Source organism: Lampetra fluviatilis, chromosome 57 (assembly GCF_964198595.1).
Source record: "Lampetra fluviatilis chromosome 57, kcLamFluv1.1, whole genome shotgun sequence".
Lineage (NCBI taxonomy): Eukaryota > Metazoa > Chordata > Hyperoartia > Petromyzontiformes > Petromyzontidae > Lampetra > Lampetra fluviatilis.
The window spans coordinates 5535708-5554580 of NC_136331.1; the positions used below are offsets into that span (position 1 = coordinate 5535708).

Genomic DNA, 18873 nt, shown 5'->3' on the forward strand with positions numbered 1-18873 from the left:
CACACACACACAGGCACGCACCCACACACACAGGAACACACACACACACAGGCACTAACCCACACAGACACACACCCACACACACAGGAACACACACACACACAGGCACTAACCCACACAGACACACACCCACACAGACACACACAGGCACACACAGGCACACAGACACACACACCCACACACACACACACCAACACACCCACACACACACAGGAACACACACACACACAGGCACTAACCCACACAGACACACACCCACACAGACACACACAGGCACACACAGGCACACAGACACACACACCCACACACACACAGGCACGCACACAAAGGCACACACACCCACACAGACACACACACACACCAACACACCCCCACACACACACAGACACACACACAGGCACACACCAACACACACACCCACACACAGACACACACACCAACACACCCACACAGGCACACACACAGGCACACACACACACAGGCACACACCCACACACAGGCACACATCCACACACACGCAGGAACACACCCACACAGACACACAGGCACACACCCACACACCCACACAGGAACACACACACAGACACATACCAACAGACACACACACCAACACACCCACACACACCCACACACACCCACACATGCACGCACACACACACACCCACACACACACAGGCACACCCCCCCACACGCAGCGTTGACGTCAGTAGGTGGGTCCCAACCCATCAGGAGTCGGCGTTGAAGGTGTCGCCCCGAAGTGTCTCACTCGGCCACGACTCACCACGACTCACTACCCCTCGCAGTGGGAGACAGGACGCCGAGCACAGGTGAACGTCTAACACCCTGAACACCCTGAACACCACACAGAGCCTGAACACCACACACAGCCTGAACAGCACACACACAGACACCCTGAACACCACACACACACACACCCTGTACACCACACAAACATAGCCTGAACACCACACACACACACCCTGAACACCACACACACACACCCTGAACACCACACACACACACCCTGAACACCACACACACACACACCCTGAACACCCTGAACACCACACATACAGACTGAACACCACACACACACTGAACACCACACACACCCTGAACACCACACACACACATCCTGAACACCACACATAGCCTGAACACCACACACACACATAGCCTGAACACCACACATAGCCTGAACACCACACACACACACATCTTGTACACACACACCCTGAACACCACACACACACACCCTGAACACCACACATAGCCTGAACACCACACACACACTGAACACCACACACACCCTGAACACCACACACACACCTTGTACACACACACCCTGAACACCACACACACACACCCTGAACACCACACACACACCCTGAACACCACACACACACACACCCTGAACACCACACACACACCCTGAACATCACACACACACGCGCACCCTGAACACCACACACACACACCTTGAACACCACACACACACACCCTGAACACCACACACACACACCCTGAACACCACACACACACACACCCTGAACACCACACACTTCACCACACACACACACACCCTGAACACCACACACACCCTGAACACCACACACTTCACCACACACACACACCCTGAACACCACACACACACACCCTGAACACCACACACACCCTGAACACCACACACTTCACCACACACACACACCCTGAACACCACACACACACACCCTGAACACCAAACACACCCTGAACACCACACACACTTCACCACACACACACACACTGAACACCACACACACACACACACCCTGAACACCACACACACACACACACCCTGAACACCACACACACCCTGAACACCACACACACTTCACCACACACACACACTGAACACCACACACACACACCCTGAACACCACACACACCCTGAACACCACACACACTTGACCACACACACACACACACTGCACACTTCACCACACACACACAGACTCGAGTCGCGGTGTCACAAGTTAGTTGCTGACTGTCTCCAACACAACACGAGACGGCTGCCACCCGACACTCCCCTCGTTAGCTCTGTACAGTGCGTGTGTACTCTGTACAGTGTGTGTGTAATCTGTACAGTGTGTGCTCTGCACAGTGTGTGCTCTGTACAGTGTGTGCTATGCACAGTGTGTATTATGTACAGTCTTCATGTCCAATGTGTATTATGTACAGTGTGTATTATGCCTAATGTGTATTATGTACAGTGTACATTGTGTACAGTGTACATTGTGTACAGTGTGTGTTATGTGCAGTGTACGTTTTGTACTGTGTATTGTGCTCGTTGTGTAGTGTACAGTGTGTGTAGTGTACAGTGGGTGTGGTTGGTGTACAGTGTGTAGTGTACAGTGTGTTTGGTGTACAGTGCGTGCGTTTGGTGTAGTGTGTAGTGTACAATGTGTGTGGTGTACAGTGTGTAGTGTACAGTGTGTAGTGTGTGTGTAGTGAGTTGGAGGGTGTTCCTCAAGGCGGATTGTTGTTGTTGATGTTGTTGATGTTGATGTTGTTGATGTTGTTGTTGTTGTTGTGATCAACACCCAGCGAGTAGCCTGTGCGTGACCAGCCTGCTGCAATAACATGACCATCATCATCATGAAGATGATGTTGAGGATGTTGATGTTGAGGATGTTGTTGTTGAAGTTGTTGATGTTGTTGATGATGTTGTTGTTGTTGATGTTGGTGTTGATGTTGTTGATGTAGTTGTTGTTGATGTTGTCGTTGATCTTGTTGTTGATGTTGTTGATGATGTTGTTGATGTAGTTGTTGTTGATGATGTGGTTGATGGTGTTGTTGATGATGTTGTTGTTGTTGATGATGTAGTTGTTGTTGATGATGTGGTTGATGGTGTTGTTGATGTTGTTGCTGTTGTTGTTGATGTAGTTGTTGTTGATGATGTGGTTGATGATGTGGTTGATGGTGTGGTTGATGATGTTGTTGTTGTTGATGATGTAGTTGTTGTTGATGATGTGGTTGATGGTGTTGTTGATGTTGTTGCTGTTGTTGATGTTGTTTGTGCCTGCGGATTTGTGAGTCGCCCCGAGTTGGATTCCAACGCCCGCCGCTCGCGGCAAGCGATGGCGGTCAGGATCCTGCACCTCGCCTAGGTCCGCTCGGCCTCAAATCGAGTTCCTCGCTGCGGTTGTGATACAACAGCGTTGTGTGGGGGGGGGGGAGAGACAAAGGCGGCCGGGCGTGGTGCTGCTCGCTAACAGCACTTGCCCCTACAGCCTGTTGAGGCTACACGGGGGCGCTTTGTCTTTGTGGTGTTCTCGCAGGTTTGTTCACCACAGTTCTATCGGCAACTCTATTATCGTTATTAATAAGTTATCAATAAGTTATCGATTAGCGTGTGCGGTGACCAGACGGCTACAATAGCGGGGGGGGGGGGGGCTCCGATTGGCACGGGTGGGGCTACGTACGGTGCGAAAGAAGTCCAACACCCAGCTACGTCGAGAGGTGCACACACACCACGTGGGGGGGGGGCACGGGGGGGGCACGGGGGGGGACGTGGGGGGGAGGGGCACGTGGGGAGAGGGTCGTGGGGGGGGGCACGTGGGGGGGGGCACGGGGGGGGGGCGTGGGGGGAGGGGCACGTGGGGGGGGGCACGTGGGGGGGGGCGTGGGGGGGGGACGTGGGGGGGGGGGGACGTGGGGGGGGGGACGTGGGGGGGGGGGACGTGGGGGGGGGGGACGTGGGGGGGGACGTGGGGGGGGGACGTGGGGGGGGGGACGTGGGGGGGGGCGTGGGGGGGGGGCACGTGGGGGGGGGCGTGGGGGGGGGGGCGTGGGGGGAGGGGGCACGTGGGGGGGGGGCACGGGGGGGGGGGCGTGGGGGGAGGGGCACGTGGGGGGGGGCGTGGGGGGGGGGACGTGGGGGGGGGGGACGTGGGGGGGGGGGACGTGGGGGGGGGGACGTTGGGACGTTAGCTCATAGATGGCCCAGCAACGTTTCCGCACCACATGCCAACGTCGTCTCAACGTCGGCTGAACGTTGTTTAAACGTCGGCTCAACGTCGCCTCAACGTCTGCCCAACGAGGCCTCAACGTTGCCCAACGTCTACCTCAACGTTGCCCAACGTCTACCTCAACGTTGCCTCAACGTTGCCCAACGTCTACCTCAACGTTGCCTCAACGTTGCCCAACGTCTACCTCAACCTTGCCTCAACGTTGCCCAACGTTGCCTCAACGTCGGCTGAACGTTGGCGTGTGGTAAATAACTGTGTAAACGTTGACGCGCGTGTGTGTGAGGGGTGTAAGTTTGGGTGCTCGGCTGGTATCAGGTGTGGTTGTTGTTGCTTTGTACTGTACGTGGTGTTGTGGTTGCTTTGTACTGTACGTGTTGTTGTGGTTGCTTTGTACTGTACGTGTTGTTGTGGTTGCTTTGTACTGTACGTGTTGTTGTGGTTGCTTTGTACTGTACGTGTTGTTGTGGTTGTTTTGTACTGTACGTGTTGTGGTTGCTTTGTACTGTACGTGTTGTGGTTGCTTTGTACTGTACGTGTTGTGGTTGCTTTGTACTGTACGTGTTGTTGTGGTTTTGTACTGTACGTGTTGTTGTGGTTGCTTTGTACTGTACGTGTTGTTGTGGTTGCGTTATACTGTACGTGTCGTGGTTGCTTTGTACTGTACGTGGAACTTCTTTCACACCGTACGTAGCCAGCCCTGCACATCTGGAGCCACGAATCAATTTGGGGTTGTCCCGATTTTGCCTACAAAGTTATTTAAACAATATGAATGATAATGACAATATGAATATTTTTTTATTTAAAGCTTTCGTGACTGCAGGGATTCATATTCTTGGTTCTTTCGGTAAAGTCACGTAGAAGGGAAGTAATAAAATAATTTAAATATAAAACAATAAAATTCTCATTTATTGTTTTATATTATTTTATTATAAAAATTCTCATTTATTGTTAAAAAATAATATAAATATTATTTTAAAATAATATAAATATAAAACAATAAGAATTCTCATTTATTGTTTTATATTATTTTATTATACAAATTCTCATTGTTTTATATTTATATTATTTTATTATAAAAATTATCATTTATTGTTTAATATTAATATTATTTAATTATTTCCCTTCTACGTGACTTTACAATAAAAAATTCTCATTTATTGTTTTATATTTATATTATTTTATTATAAAAATTCTCATTTATTGTTTTAAGTTTATATTATTGTATTATTCCCCTTCTACGTGACTTTACCGAAAGAAGCAATAATATAATATGCATAATAACAATAACGACGACCATGATGATGATGCAACGGTTGTGACGAGTCGTGCACGGCGGGAACAGTCGGGGTGGGATGTTGCCACTTGACAGCCCCTACACGCGCTGTGGTTTTTTTTTAGTGTGGCCCCTGGTGGCCTTTAGTGCGGCACCTGGTGGCCTTTAGTGTGGCCCCTGATGGCCTTTAGTGTGGCCCCTGGTGGCCTTTAGTGCGGCCCCTGGTGACCTTTAGTGCGGCCCCTGGTGACCTTTAGTGTGGCCTCTGGTGGTCTTTAGTGTGGCCCCTGGTGACCTTTAGTGCGGCCCCTGGTGACCTTTAGTGTGGCCCCTGGTGGCCTTTAGTGCGGCCCCTGGTGACCTTTAGTGCGGCCCCTGGTGGCCTTTAGTGTGGCCCCTGATGGCCTTTAGTGCGGCCCCTGGTGACCTTTAGTGCGGCCCCTGGTGACCTTTAGTGCGGCCCCTGGTGGCCTTTAGTGTGGCCCCTGGTGGCCTTTAGTGTGGCCCCTGGTGGCCTTTAGTGCGGCCCCTGGTGACCTTTAGTGTGGCCCCTGGTGGCCTTTAGTGTGGCCCCTGGTGGCCTTTAGTGTGGCCCCTGATGGCCTTTAGTGCGGCCCCTGGTGACCTTTAGTGCGGCCCCTGGTGGCCTTTAGTGCGGCCCCTGATGGCCTTTAGTGCTGCCCCTGATGGCCTTTAGTGCCGCCTCTGATGGCCTTTAGTGCGGCCCCTGATGGCCTTTAGTGTGGCCCCTGATGGCCTTTAGTGCGGCCCCTGATGGCCTTTAGTGCGGCCCCTGATGACCTTTAGTGTGGCCCCTGATGGCCTTTAGTGTGGCCCCTGATGGCCTTTAGTGCGGCCTCTGGTGGCCTTTAGTGTGGTCCCTGGTGGCCTTTAGTGTGGCCTCTGGTGGCCTTTAGTGCGGCCTCTGGTGGCCTTTAGTGTGGCCCCTGATGGCCTTTAGTGTGGCCCCTGGTGACCTTTAGTGTGGCCCCTGGTGACCTTTAGTGTGGCCTCTGGTGACCTTTAGTGTGACCCCTGATGGCCTTTAGTGTGGCCTCTGATGACCTTTAGTGAGGCCCCTGGTGGCCTTTAGTGTGGCCCCTGGTGGCCTTTAGTGTGGCCTCTGGTGGCCTTTAACACCACCCCATCATCATCATCACACTCCCCGTCATCATCATCATCGTGCTGCTGTCACAAACCCAACTCACGCGACTGATGATGTCTTATCGGCGAAAGTGGCCTTCCTCCCTCTCTGAACATGAGAGATCACCACTGCCCTATGGATGAGAGATCACCACTGCCTTATCGATGACAGATCACCACTGTACCCACAGCCTGCAGCCATCGTGTCTTTGCTGTTACTCTGAAGAGAGAGTATCCTTACGGAATTGATCAATTGATTGCATGACAGTTAGCGCTTTAAAAACACGGCGTGCGATGCAGGATTAGCATGACGTGACGGTACGTCTGAAAAGCAGGTGATCGACAATCGATCTGGTAGTGTATTATCGGTATTTTTAACTCGTGGAATGCCCCCAGAATGCTTCACGCTTTGTGTGACTCGAGTTTTGTTGATATGCGGCATCCCCACTGTGTCAAGGCCTCGCTCTTCCTGCTAATCACCACTGTAATGTGGTTACAACATTCAGACAACCACACCCATCCTCACCATAACATCCACTCCCCCCCCTCTCTCTCCACGTGTGAACCTCATCGATACGCTATACCTCTTTAAAGAACGACTGATGCATCATCATTATAATTTCGTAGAGCTATCATTTGTGGCCAGGTTGATTCTGAAAAATAAGCTAATAGGTCGGTGGGCTTTACCTGGTGGTAGGATTGCAAAAACATTTTTTTGTTTTATTTCTACATATTTTTTTAAGCGATTGTTTAAATTCCCTATACCTTGCACTCCAATCGTGTTGTTGTACTGTTTGTTGTAACGTTCATCGGTTTCCTCCTGCAGTCGAAATATTCTGATTTTGATCGTCATCATCACTCAGATGCGAATCTCTTAACATCGTCTACGGCATTGCCAAATGCAAACTCATCACCATCACCTTATTTTATATTTTTCTAGACCGCCTTCACTCAAGGGGCTTAACATCGTTGTCAAGACGATAATAATACGGTGACAACATCGAATGATTTAGATGGCAGGCGCGATGCAAGATGCAAAGGTCGAGCAATGGATGGTAGCAGCGATCGCTCGGGGGGTCACGAAAGGAGCTGTAGGGGAGGGAGGGGAGGGAGTGGAGGGACGATGAATGGGCGATGGAGGATTTCAGAGAGGATCGGAGGGAGGTTAAGGAGGGCGACTGCTTAATGTACATCATCCAGCCATGAGCTACCCAGTGCCGGATGAAGGCACGTGCCTTCATCCGGCAGGAGTCAGTGTCGGGGATGGAACCCACGACCTCCTGTACACCAGGCGAGGTAGTTAACATCTCCTAGCCACCGTGATGATGATGAGAGAGAAAGGAAGGCAAACTCCAAATATACAGCAGCAGGCGTCAGTGTCGGGGATGGAACCCACGACCTCCTGTACACCAGGCGAGGTGGTTAACATCTCCTAGCCACCGTGATGATGATGAGAGAGAAAGGAAGGCAAACTCCAAATATACAGCAGCAGGCGTCAGTGTCGGGGATGGAACCCACGACCTCCTGTACACCAGGCGAGGTGGTTAACATCTCCTAGCCACCGCGGCTCTCACGCCATCCGTTAGGAGCGACTAACCCGGTGGGCCATCGTCTGATTTAGCGACTTTCTATTTTATGAACGAGCTCCTTCGCACGCTCGCCCACTCGCTCACTCACGAAGCGCAGGAATAAAGCCTTCCCACTCACGAAGCGTGGGGGTAAAGCGTTCCTACTTTGCTCATGATGGGCATGAGTAAAATTCCCACTCGCTCACGAAGCGTGGGGGAAATGCGTTCCTACTTTGCTCATGATGGGCATGAGTAAAGTTCTAGATTTGAAGCTTTCGTGACTGCAAGGATCCATACTCATAGTTTTTTCGCTAAAGTCACGCAGGTAAAAAAATAGAAATAATAATAGAAATAAAATAATAAATAACTCACGACGTTTCGGAGGCAACACAAGTCTCCGTCATCAGGTGGGACCGTCACAGCTAAAATTACTGCAACAAGTGAGGCATCAAGTGTTGCAGTAATTTTAGCTGTGACGGTCCCACCTGATGACGGAGACTTGTGTTGCCTCCGAAACGTCGTGATTTTTATTATTATTTTATTTTTATTAATTTTAATTTCATTTTTTTACCTACGTGACTTTACCGAAAAAAACTAAGAGTTTGAGTAAAGCGTTCCCACTCGCTCGCTCACGAAGTGCCCTCCCATTCACGAAGCGTGGGGGTAAATCGTTCCCACTCGCTCACGAAGCGCAGGAGGGGTGAGGCGCATGCCCACCGCGCCCCGTCTTGTCACGCTCAAACGCTTGTATGAAGTTTCAAGTTTATCCTGTGTGCCTGGTTGTGCACAAAGTGGCGTTCGCTGGTATGTCACATCAAGTCAAGCAAGGCCACGGAGATTTCCTCCTCCAATAGCCACTGATTGGAATTCGTCTGCCGTTCTCAGCCATGCCGAGCAAGTGGTGGAAGTTCCACGTTCTTGTGACGAATTGGTCACGTTTCATTTACGTGACAAACTTTTACTGATTGGCTGTGTCGATGCGGTGGTGGCGGGTTTAGCGACACATTCATATTCACGCGATCTAACCCCAAAACAATCCTCGCATGGATCGGACTCTGGTCGCCGGGTCCGTAGCTCAGCGCGATAACCACTGTGACACCACTCCCCATAGATGCAAAACAAAGACAAAGATCCCCCCCCATCCCCCCCCCCGGTGTAGCCTCAACCGACTCTTGGGGCAAGTGCTGTTTGCGAGGTATGTACTGTATGTTGAACTTCTTTCGCACCGTACGTAGCCAACCGCGCCAATCGGAGGTGCGGGATGACTGCAAGGCTGAGTTTACAGTGCAAATGTAATTCGAATTTGCATCGTTTTTTTTTTCAAATCGATTTACTTGTGCCCCAACGTATACAACACAGCAGTACGTATCAAATTTCGATTTAAAGCTTTCGTGACTGCAGGGATTCATCTTCTTGGTTCTTTCGGTAAAGTCACGTAGAAGGGAAGTAATAAAATAATAAAAATAAAACATAATAAAATAATTCTCACGACGTTTCGGCCACAACGCAAGCAGCCGTCCTCAGGTGAAGACCAGGTCTGTCGGGGAGACAGCGTCTGAATGAAACACCACCAAGCTTGGCAGCGTATATTTAAGCTGGGTTGGAAGGGGGGAAGGGCGCCTTGACAAAAGAAATTTCTTCTACTTCCCTTCTACGTGACTTTACCGAAAGAATCAAGAAGATGAATCCCCGCCGTCACGAAAGCATTAAATCGAAATTCAGTACGTATCAACTTAAGCGCAAAGCCAAATTTGTTCTGACGGCTTACGAGCGCGGCCGCTCTGTTGTTCTGGGACGAGGTCGTGAACTCGCTGCGAGACAAAAACTCGGTTCAGCCACGGGCGGCTGGAACCCGGGATTTTAGTGATGGCAGGAACTCGGAATTTCAGTGGCGGCAGTGGGCGGCTCTGTGATCTGTCTGGCACGATCATCGTGAACCCGCTCCAGCCACGCAGACACCTCGCCTGCCCTGCCCTGCCCTACCCTGGGCCACACCTACCCTTGGCGCCGCGGGTGACTAGGAGATGTTCACTACCTCGCCTGGTACGCAGGAGGTCGTGGGTTTGATCCGGACCCTGACGCCATATTTGGAGTTTGCACGTCTCTCTCCCCGTAGTGAGATGTTAACTACCTCGCCTGGTACGCAGGAGGTCAGGGCTTCGACCGTGACGCCTGCTGCTGTATATTTGGAGTTTGCGTGTGTCTCTCTCATCATCATCACGGTGGCTAGGAGATGTTAACTACCTCGCCTGGTGTACAGGAGGTCGTCGGTTCGATCCCGATGCTGACACCTGCTGCTGTATATTTGGAGTTTGTGTGTGTCTCTCTCTCACCATCATCACGGTGGCTAGGAGATGTTAACTACCTCGCCTGGTATGCAGGAGGTCGTGGGTTCGATCCCGAGCCTGACGCCTGCTGCTGTATATTTGGAGTTTTCCGTGTGTCTCTCTTTCTCTCTCTCCCCGTGGTCGCGTGGATTTTTCTCCGGGTCCTCCGGTTTTTCCTTCCAAATTTAGAATGAACGTCACCACGCGTTCAGCAATTTTTCTTGCTGTGGTTGTCACACCTGATGACGATTGCTTGTGTTGCAATCGAAGCGTCGTGATTTGTTTTTTTTATTATATTTTATTTCTAACTGCGTGACTTTACCGAAAGAGCCAAAGAGTTTATTATATGCATTGTCTTTGAAACGGATTGTCCTACAACAGAGAATATGAGACCAGTGAACGCCGAAAGGGTTGGGAAGCTACGTACATACCAGAGGTGTGGACTCGAGTCATGTGACTTGGACTCGAGTCAGACTCGAGTCATGAATTTGATGACTTGCGACTCGACTTGGACTTGCATAACAATGACTTTGTCCCACCTATGAGATGTGGACTCGAGTCATGTGACTTGGACTCGAGTCAGACTCGAGTCATGAATTTGATGACTTGCGACTCGACTTGGACTTGCATAACAATGACTTTGTCCCACCTATGAGATGTGGACTCGAGTCATGTGACTTGGACTCGAGTCAGACTCGAGTCATGAATTTGATGACTTGCGACTCGACTTGGACTTGCATAACAATGACTTTGTCCCACCTATGAGATGTGGACTCGAGTCATGTGACTTGGACTCGAGTCAGACTCGAGTCATGAATTTGATGACTTGCGACTCGACTTGGACTTGCATAACAATGACTTTGTCCCACCTATGAGATGTGGACTCGAGTCATGTGACTTGGACTCGAGTCAGACTCGAGTCATGAATTTGATGACTTGCGACTCGACTTGGACTTGCATAACAATGACTTTGTCCCACCTATGAGATGTGGACTCGAGTCATGTGACTTGGACTCGAGTCAGACTCGAGTCATGAATTTGATGACTTGCAACTCGACTTGGACTTGCATAACAATGACTTTGTCCCACCTATGAGATGTGGACTCGAGTCATGTGACTTGGACTCGAGTCAGACTCGAGTCATGAATTTGACTACTTGCGACTCGACTTGGACTTGCATAACAATGACTTTGTCCCACCTATGAGATGTGGACTCGAGTCATGTGACTTGGACTCGAGTCAGACTCGAGTCATGAATTTGATGACTTGCGACTCGACTTGGACTTGCATAACAATGACTTTGTCCCACCTATGAGATGTGGACTCGAGTCATGTGACTTGGACTCGAGTCAGACTCGAGTCATGAATTTGATGACTTGCGACTCGACTTGGACTTGCATAACAATGACTTTGTCCCACCTATGAGATGTGGACTCGAGTCATGTGACTTGGACTCGAGTCAGACTCGAGTCATGAATTTGATGACTTGCGACTCGACTTGGACTTGCATAACAATGACTTTGTCCCACCTATGAGATGTGGACTCGAGTCATGTGACTTGGACTCGAGTCAGACTCGAGTCATGAATTTGATGACTTGCGACTCGACTTGGACTTGCATAACAATGACTTTGTCCCACCTATGAGATGTGGACTCGAGTCATGTGACTTGGACTCGAGTCAGACTCGAGTCATGAATTTGATGACTTGCGACTCGACTTGGACTTGCATAACAATGACTTTGTCCCACCTATGAGATGTGGACTCGAGTCATGTGACTTGGACTCGAGTCAGACTCGAGTCATGAATTTGATGACTTGCGACTCGACTTGGACTTGCATAACAATGACTTTGTCCCACCTCTGGTACATACATACCTCCACCCGGCACGCCTAATTCATAGGGTTTGTCATGTGAACGGAACGTGCCAATTATTTCTGGCTGCAGCACCATCGGTGGTGTGTGTTGCATGGATGTTGAACTTCTTCTTGGTTCTTTCGGTAAAGTCACGTAGAAGGGAAATAATAAAAATAAAACATAATAAAATAATTCTCGCGACATTTCGGCCACAACGCAAGCAGCCGTCCACCTAAGGACGGCTGCTTGCGTTGTGGCCGAAACGTCGTGAGAATTATTTAATAATGTTTTATTATTTTATTATTTCCATTCTACGTGACTTTACCACCTGAGGACGGCTGCTTGCGTTGTGGCCGAAACGTCGTGAGAATTATTTAATAATGTTTTATTATTTTATTATTTCCATTCTACGTGACTTTACCACCTGAGGACGGCTGCTTGCGTTGTGGCCGAAACGTCGTGAGAATTATTTAATTATGTTTTATTATTTTATTATTTCCATTCTACGTGACTTTACCACCTGAGGACGGCTGCTTGCGTTGTGGCCGAAACATCGTGAGAATTATTTAATAATGTTTTATTATTTTATTATTTCCATTCTACGTGACTTTACCACCTGAGGACGGCTGCTTGCGTTGTGGCCGAAACGTCGTGAGAATTATTAAATTATGCTTTATTATTTTATTATTTCCATTCTACGTGACTTTACCGAAAGAACCAAGAAGATGAATCCCTGCAGTCACGAAAGCTTTACATCGAGATGTTGAACTTCTTTTCGCACCGCACGTAGCCAACCGTGTGCGCGCGTGTCGGAGAGCAAAAACCCACGGCGGCATTCGAAGTTCGAGCTCATCAGAATATTTATTGATGCTGGAGGAATCTGATGGGCTGTAAAGCTCTCTGTCGCAGATGTCCAGTTTGGGCTGGCGATTGCAACAACCAGCATCGTCATCGGGAATTTTCCAGCAATGTAAACGTTGTGGGTGCATCAACCAATCGCACGTAGACTCGATCTGCGTTGTGAATAATATATGAATAAATACAAACATTGAGACATCTCCTTTACCAGTGGCAAAATATAGTAATAGGTTTTTACCCTTTAAACTGGTACAAAACTGACACCTTTATACAAGGCATCATGTTTGCAATAACCGCAACACAAGCAGTCAAAATGCAAACAAAAAGAAACAACTCTGATAATGGTAATGATATGCACTGTCCTTGAAGTTGATTGGTCCACATCCGAGACAGCTTTTCTTAGAGCATAGTCTCACATGGTGTTGGACCAGATGACGCGAAAAGGCATATCATTATCATCATCAGAGTTGTTTCTTTTTGTTTGCATTTTGACTGCTTGTGTTGCGGTTATTGCAAACATGATGCCTTGTATAAAGGTGTCAGTTTTGTACCAGTTGAAAGGGTAAATAAAAACATGCCAACATTTAAGAGCCGCACAAAGAAAGGGGATACAGCACGCTTGCAAATTCACAGTTGCCAAATTCACGGTTGCAAATCACGGTTGCAAATGTGGCTTGCGTTGATTACAGGGTTTCTATGAATGCAAATCATCATTTGGTCGTTAAGTCTCCCCCACGGGACGCTGTTCCCTCACGCCGTGATGTGACTTGCCCAAGTCCACTCAAGTTTAATTCTAGATTTGAAGCTTTCGTGACGGTAAGGATTCATATTCTTAGGTTTTTTCGGTAAAGTCACATAGGTAAAAAATTAAAATTAATAAAAGTAAAATAAAAATTAAATAAAAATCACCTGTGGTGTTTGACACCGCAGGTGATTTTTATTTTAGTTTTATTAATTTTATTTTTATTTTAGTTTTATTTTACTTTTATTAATTTTATTTTTTATTTTTTACCTACGTGACTTTACCGAAAAAACCTAAGAATACCACTCAAGTTTGTTAGCAGTCCTAACGATGTCTGGCGCTCCCCTTCCCACCTCTCTCGCTGCAATCTCCAGCGTGCCCTCCACATGCAAATCGTGATCCACTCGCTGTGGTCGTTCCACTACGGAGAGCCTGTCTCCTGGCCCGCCCTGGGAACGTGGAATTGCCACCACTGGCTCAGGGCAGCCAAACGTGAATGGTCATCAGCTGTACGAGTATTTGGCTACTATAAATGTAGTGAACTATTTTGTCTTTTGTCAACGTGACACTTTTTTGCTGATTGGCCGTGTCGGGTGGTGGAGGGTTACGACACGTTTCTAAATAACGCGATCTCACGCAAAAACGTTGATTATGAGTAATATTGGTCGCGAAAGCCTACATGAGTAATATTGGTCGCGAAAGCCTGCATGAGTAATATTGGTCGTGAAAGCCTGCATGAGTAATATTGGTCGTGAAAGCCTACATGCGTAATATTGGTCATGAAAGCCTGCATGAGTAATATTGGTCACGAAAGCCTACATGAGTAATATTGGTCGTGAAAGCCTGCATGAGTAATATTGGTCGTGAAAGCCTGCATGCGTAATATTGGTCGCGAAAGCCTACATGAGTAATATTGGTCATGAAAGCCTGCATGAGTAATATTGGTCATGAAAGCCTGCATGAGTAATATTGGTCGCGAAAGCCTACATGAGTAATATTGGTCGCGAAAGCCTGCATGAGTAATATTGGTCGTGAAAGCCTGCATGAGTAATATTGGTCACGAAAGCCTGCATGAGTAATATTGGTCATGAAAGCCTACATGAGTAATATTGGTCGTGAAAGCCTACATGAGTAATATTGGTCACGAAAGCCTGCATGAGTAATATTGGTCGTGAAAGCCTGCATGAGTAATATTGGTCGTGAAAGCCTGCATGAGTAATATTGGTCGTGAAAGCCTGCATGAGTAATATTGGTCGTGAAAGCCTACATGAGTAATATTGGTCGTGAAAGCCTGCATGAGTAATATTGGTCGTGAAAGCCTGCATGAGTAATATTGGTCATGAAAGCCTACATGAGTAATATTGGTCATGAAAGCCTACATGCGTAATATTGGTCACGAAAGCCTACATGAGTAATATTGGTCATGAAAGCCTACATGCGTAATATTGGTCACGAAAGCCTACATGAGTAATATTGGTCACGAAAGCCTACATGAGTAATATTGGTCACGAAAGCCTACATGAGTAATATTGGTCATGAAAGCCTACATGAGTAATATTGGTCATGAAAGCCTACATGCGTAATATTGGTCGTGAAAGCCTGCATGAGTAATATTGGTCATGAAAGCCTGCATGAGTAATATTGGTCGCGAAAGCCTGCATGAGTAATATTGGTCATGAAAGCCTACATGAGTAATATTGGTCATGAAAGCCTACATGCGTAATATTGGTCATGAAAGCCTGCATGAGTAATATTGGTCATGAAAGCCTACATGAGTAATATTGGTCATGAAAGCCTGCATGAGTAATATTGGTCATGAAAGCCTGCATGAGTAATATTGGTCATGAAAGCCTGCATGAGTAATATTGGTCATGAAAGCCTACATGAGTAATATTGGTCATGAAAGCCTACATGAGTAATATTGGTCACGAAAGCCTGCATGAGTAATATTGGTCACGAAAGCCTGCATGAGTAATATTGGTCATGAAAGCCTACATGAGTAATATTGGTCGCGAAAGCCTACATGAGTAATATTGGTCATGAAAGCCTACATGAGTAATATTGGTCATGAAAGCCTGCATGAGTAATATTGGTCGCGAAAGCCTACATGAGTAATATTGGTCATGAAAGCCTACATGAGTAATATTGGTCATGAAAGCCTGCATGAGTAATATTGGTCATGAAAGCCTACATGAGTAATATTGGTCGTGAAAGCCTACATGCGTAATATTGGTCACGAAAGCCTACATGAGTAATATTGGTCGTGAAAGCCTACATGCGTAATATTGGTCATGAAAGCCTGCATGAGTAATATTGGTCGTGAAAGCCTGCATGAGTAATATTGGTCACGAAAGCCTGCATGAGTAATATTGGTCACGAAAGCCTGCATGAGTAATATTGGTCATGAAAGCCTGCATGCGTAATATTGGTCATGAAAGCCTGCATGCGTAATATTGGTCATGAAAGCCTGCATGAGTAATATTGGTCATGAAAGCCTACATGAGTAATATTGGTCGTGAAAGCCTGCATGAGTAATATTGGTCACGAAAGCCTGCATGAGTAATATTGGTCGTGAAAGCCTGCATGAGTAATATTGGTCGTGAAAGCCTGCATGAGTAATATTGGTCGTGAAAGCCTGCATGAGTAATATTGGTCACGAAAGCCTGCATGAGTAATATTGGTCGTGAAAGCCTGCATGAGTAATATTGGTCGTGAAAGCCTGCATGAGTAATATTGGTCACGAAAGCCTGCATGAGTAATATTGGTCATGAAAGCCTGCATGAGTAATATTGGTCACGAAAGCCTGCATGAGTAATATTGGTCACGAAAGCCTGCATGAGTAATATTGGTCGTGAAAGCCTGCATGCGTAATATTGGTCACGAAAGCCTGCATGAGTAATATTGGTCACGAAAGCCTGCATGAGTAATATTGGTCACGAAAGCCTGCATGAGTAATATTGGTCACGAAAGCCTGCATGAGTAATATTGGTCGTGAAAGCCTGCATGCGTAATATTGGTCACGAAAGCCTACATGAGTAATATTGGTCACGAAAGCCTACATGCGTAATATTGGTCGCGAAAGCCTACATGCGTAATATTGGTCGTGAAAGCCTACATGAGTAATATTGGTCGTGAAAGCCTGCATGAGTAATATTGGTCGTGAAAGCCTGCATGCGTAATATTGGTCGTGAAAGCCTACATGCGTAATATTGGTCGTGAAAGCCTGCATGAGTAATATTGGTCGTGAAAGCCTACATGCGTAATATTGGTCGCGAAAGCCTACATGCGTAATATTGGTCGTGAAAGCCTGCATGAGTAATATTGGTCGTGAAAGCCTGCATGAGTAATATTGGTCGTGAAAGCCTACATGAGTAATATTGGTCGTGAAAGCCTGCATGAGTAATATTGGTCGTGAAAGCCTGCATGAGTAATATTGGTCGTGAAAGCCTGCATGAGTAATATTGGTCACGAAAGCCTGCATGAGTAATATTGGTCGTGAAAGCCTGCATGAGTAATATTGGTCGTGAAAGCCTGCATGAGTAATATTGGTCGCGAAAGCCTGCATGAGTAATATTGGTCGTGAAAGCCTGCATGAGTAATATTGGTCGTGAAAGCCTGCATGAGTAATATTGGTCGTGAAAGCCTGCATGAGTAATATTGGTCGTGAAAGCCTGCATGAGTAATATTGGTCACGAAAGCCTACATGAGTAATATTGGTCGTGAAAGCCTGCATGAGTAATATTGGTCACGAAAGCCTGCATGAGTAATATTGGTCGTGAAAGCCTGCATGAGTAATATTGGTCGCGAAAGCCTACATGAGTAATATTGGTCACGAAAGCCTACATGAGTAATATTGGTCGTGAAAGCCTGCATGAGTAATATTGGTCGTGAAAGCCTGCATGCGTAATATTGGTCACGAAAGCCTGCATGAGTAATATTGGTCACGAAAGCCTGCATGAGTAATATTGGTCACGAAAGCCTGCATGCGTAATATTGGTCGTGAAAGCCTGCATGAGTAATATTGGTCACGAAAGCCTGCATGAGTAATATTGGTCACGAAAGCCTACATGAGTAATATTGGTCGTGAAAGCCTGCATGAGTAATATTGGTCACGAAAGCCTGCATGAGTAATATTGGTCACGAAAGCCTACATGAGTAATATTGGTCGTGAAAGCCTGCATGAGTAATATTGGTCGTGAAAGCCTGCATGAGTAATATTGGTCACGAAAGCCTACATGAGTAATATTGGTCGTGAAAGCCTGCATGAGTAATATTGGTCGTGAAAGCCTACATGAGTAATATTGGTCGTGAAAGCCTGCATGCGTAATATTGGTCACGAAAGCCTACATGAGTAATATTGGTCGTGAAAGCCTGCATGAGTAATATTGGTCACGAAAGCCTACATGAGTAATATTGGTCGTGAAAGCCTGCATGCGTAATATTGGTCGTGAAAGCCTGCATGAGTAATATTGGTCACGAAAGCCTGCATGAGTAATATTGGTCGTGAAAGCCTGCATGAGTAATATTGGTCGTGAAAGCCTGCATGAGTAATATTGGTCACGAAAGCCTGCATGAGTAATATTGGTCACGAAAGCCTGCATGAGTAATATTGGTCACGAAAGCCTGCATGCGTAATATTGGTCACGAAAGCCTACATGAGTAATATTGGTCGTGAAAGCCTACATGCGTAATATTGGTCACGAAAGCCTGCATGAGTAATATTGGTCACGAAAGCCTACATGAGTAATATTGGTCACGAAAGCCTGCATGAGTAATATTGGTCGTGAAAGCCTGCATGAGTAATATTGGTCGTGAAAGCCTACATGAGTAATATTGGTCACGAAAGCCTGCATGAGTAATATTGGTCGTGAAAGCCTGCATGAGTAATATTGGTCGTGAAAGCCTACATGAGTAATATTGGTCACGAAAGCCTACATGAGTAATATTGGTCACGAAAGCCTGCATGAGTAATATTGGTCACGAAAGCCTGCATGCGTAATATTGGTCACGAAAGCCTGCATGAGTAATATTGGTCGTGAAAGCCTACATGCGTAATATTGGTCACGAAAGCCTGCATGAGTAATATTGGTCGTGAA

At 47.2% G+C, this 18873-nt stretch overlaps 1 long non-coding RNA gene across 1 annotated transcript in view; it reads left to right on the forward strand.

Annotated features, from left to right (window-relative positions):
• Nucleotides 1–721: 721 nt before the first annotated feature.
• Nucleotides 722–18873, forward strand: part of LOC144950279 (uncharacterized) — a 41060-nt gene continuing 22908 nt past the window's right edge. Inside the window, exon 1 of the long non-coding RNA XR_013640366.1 lies at nucleotides 722–827. This is a non-coding gene — a long non-coding RNA (uncharacterized LOC144950279). The remainder of the gene's footprint in view (nucleotides 828–18873) is intronic.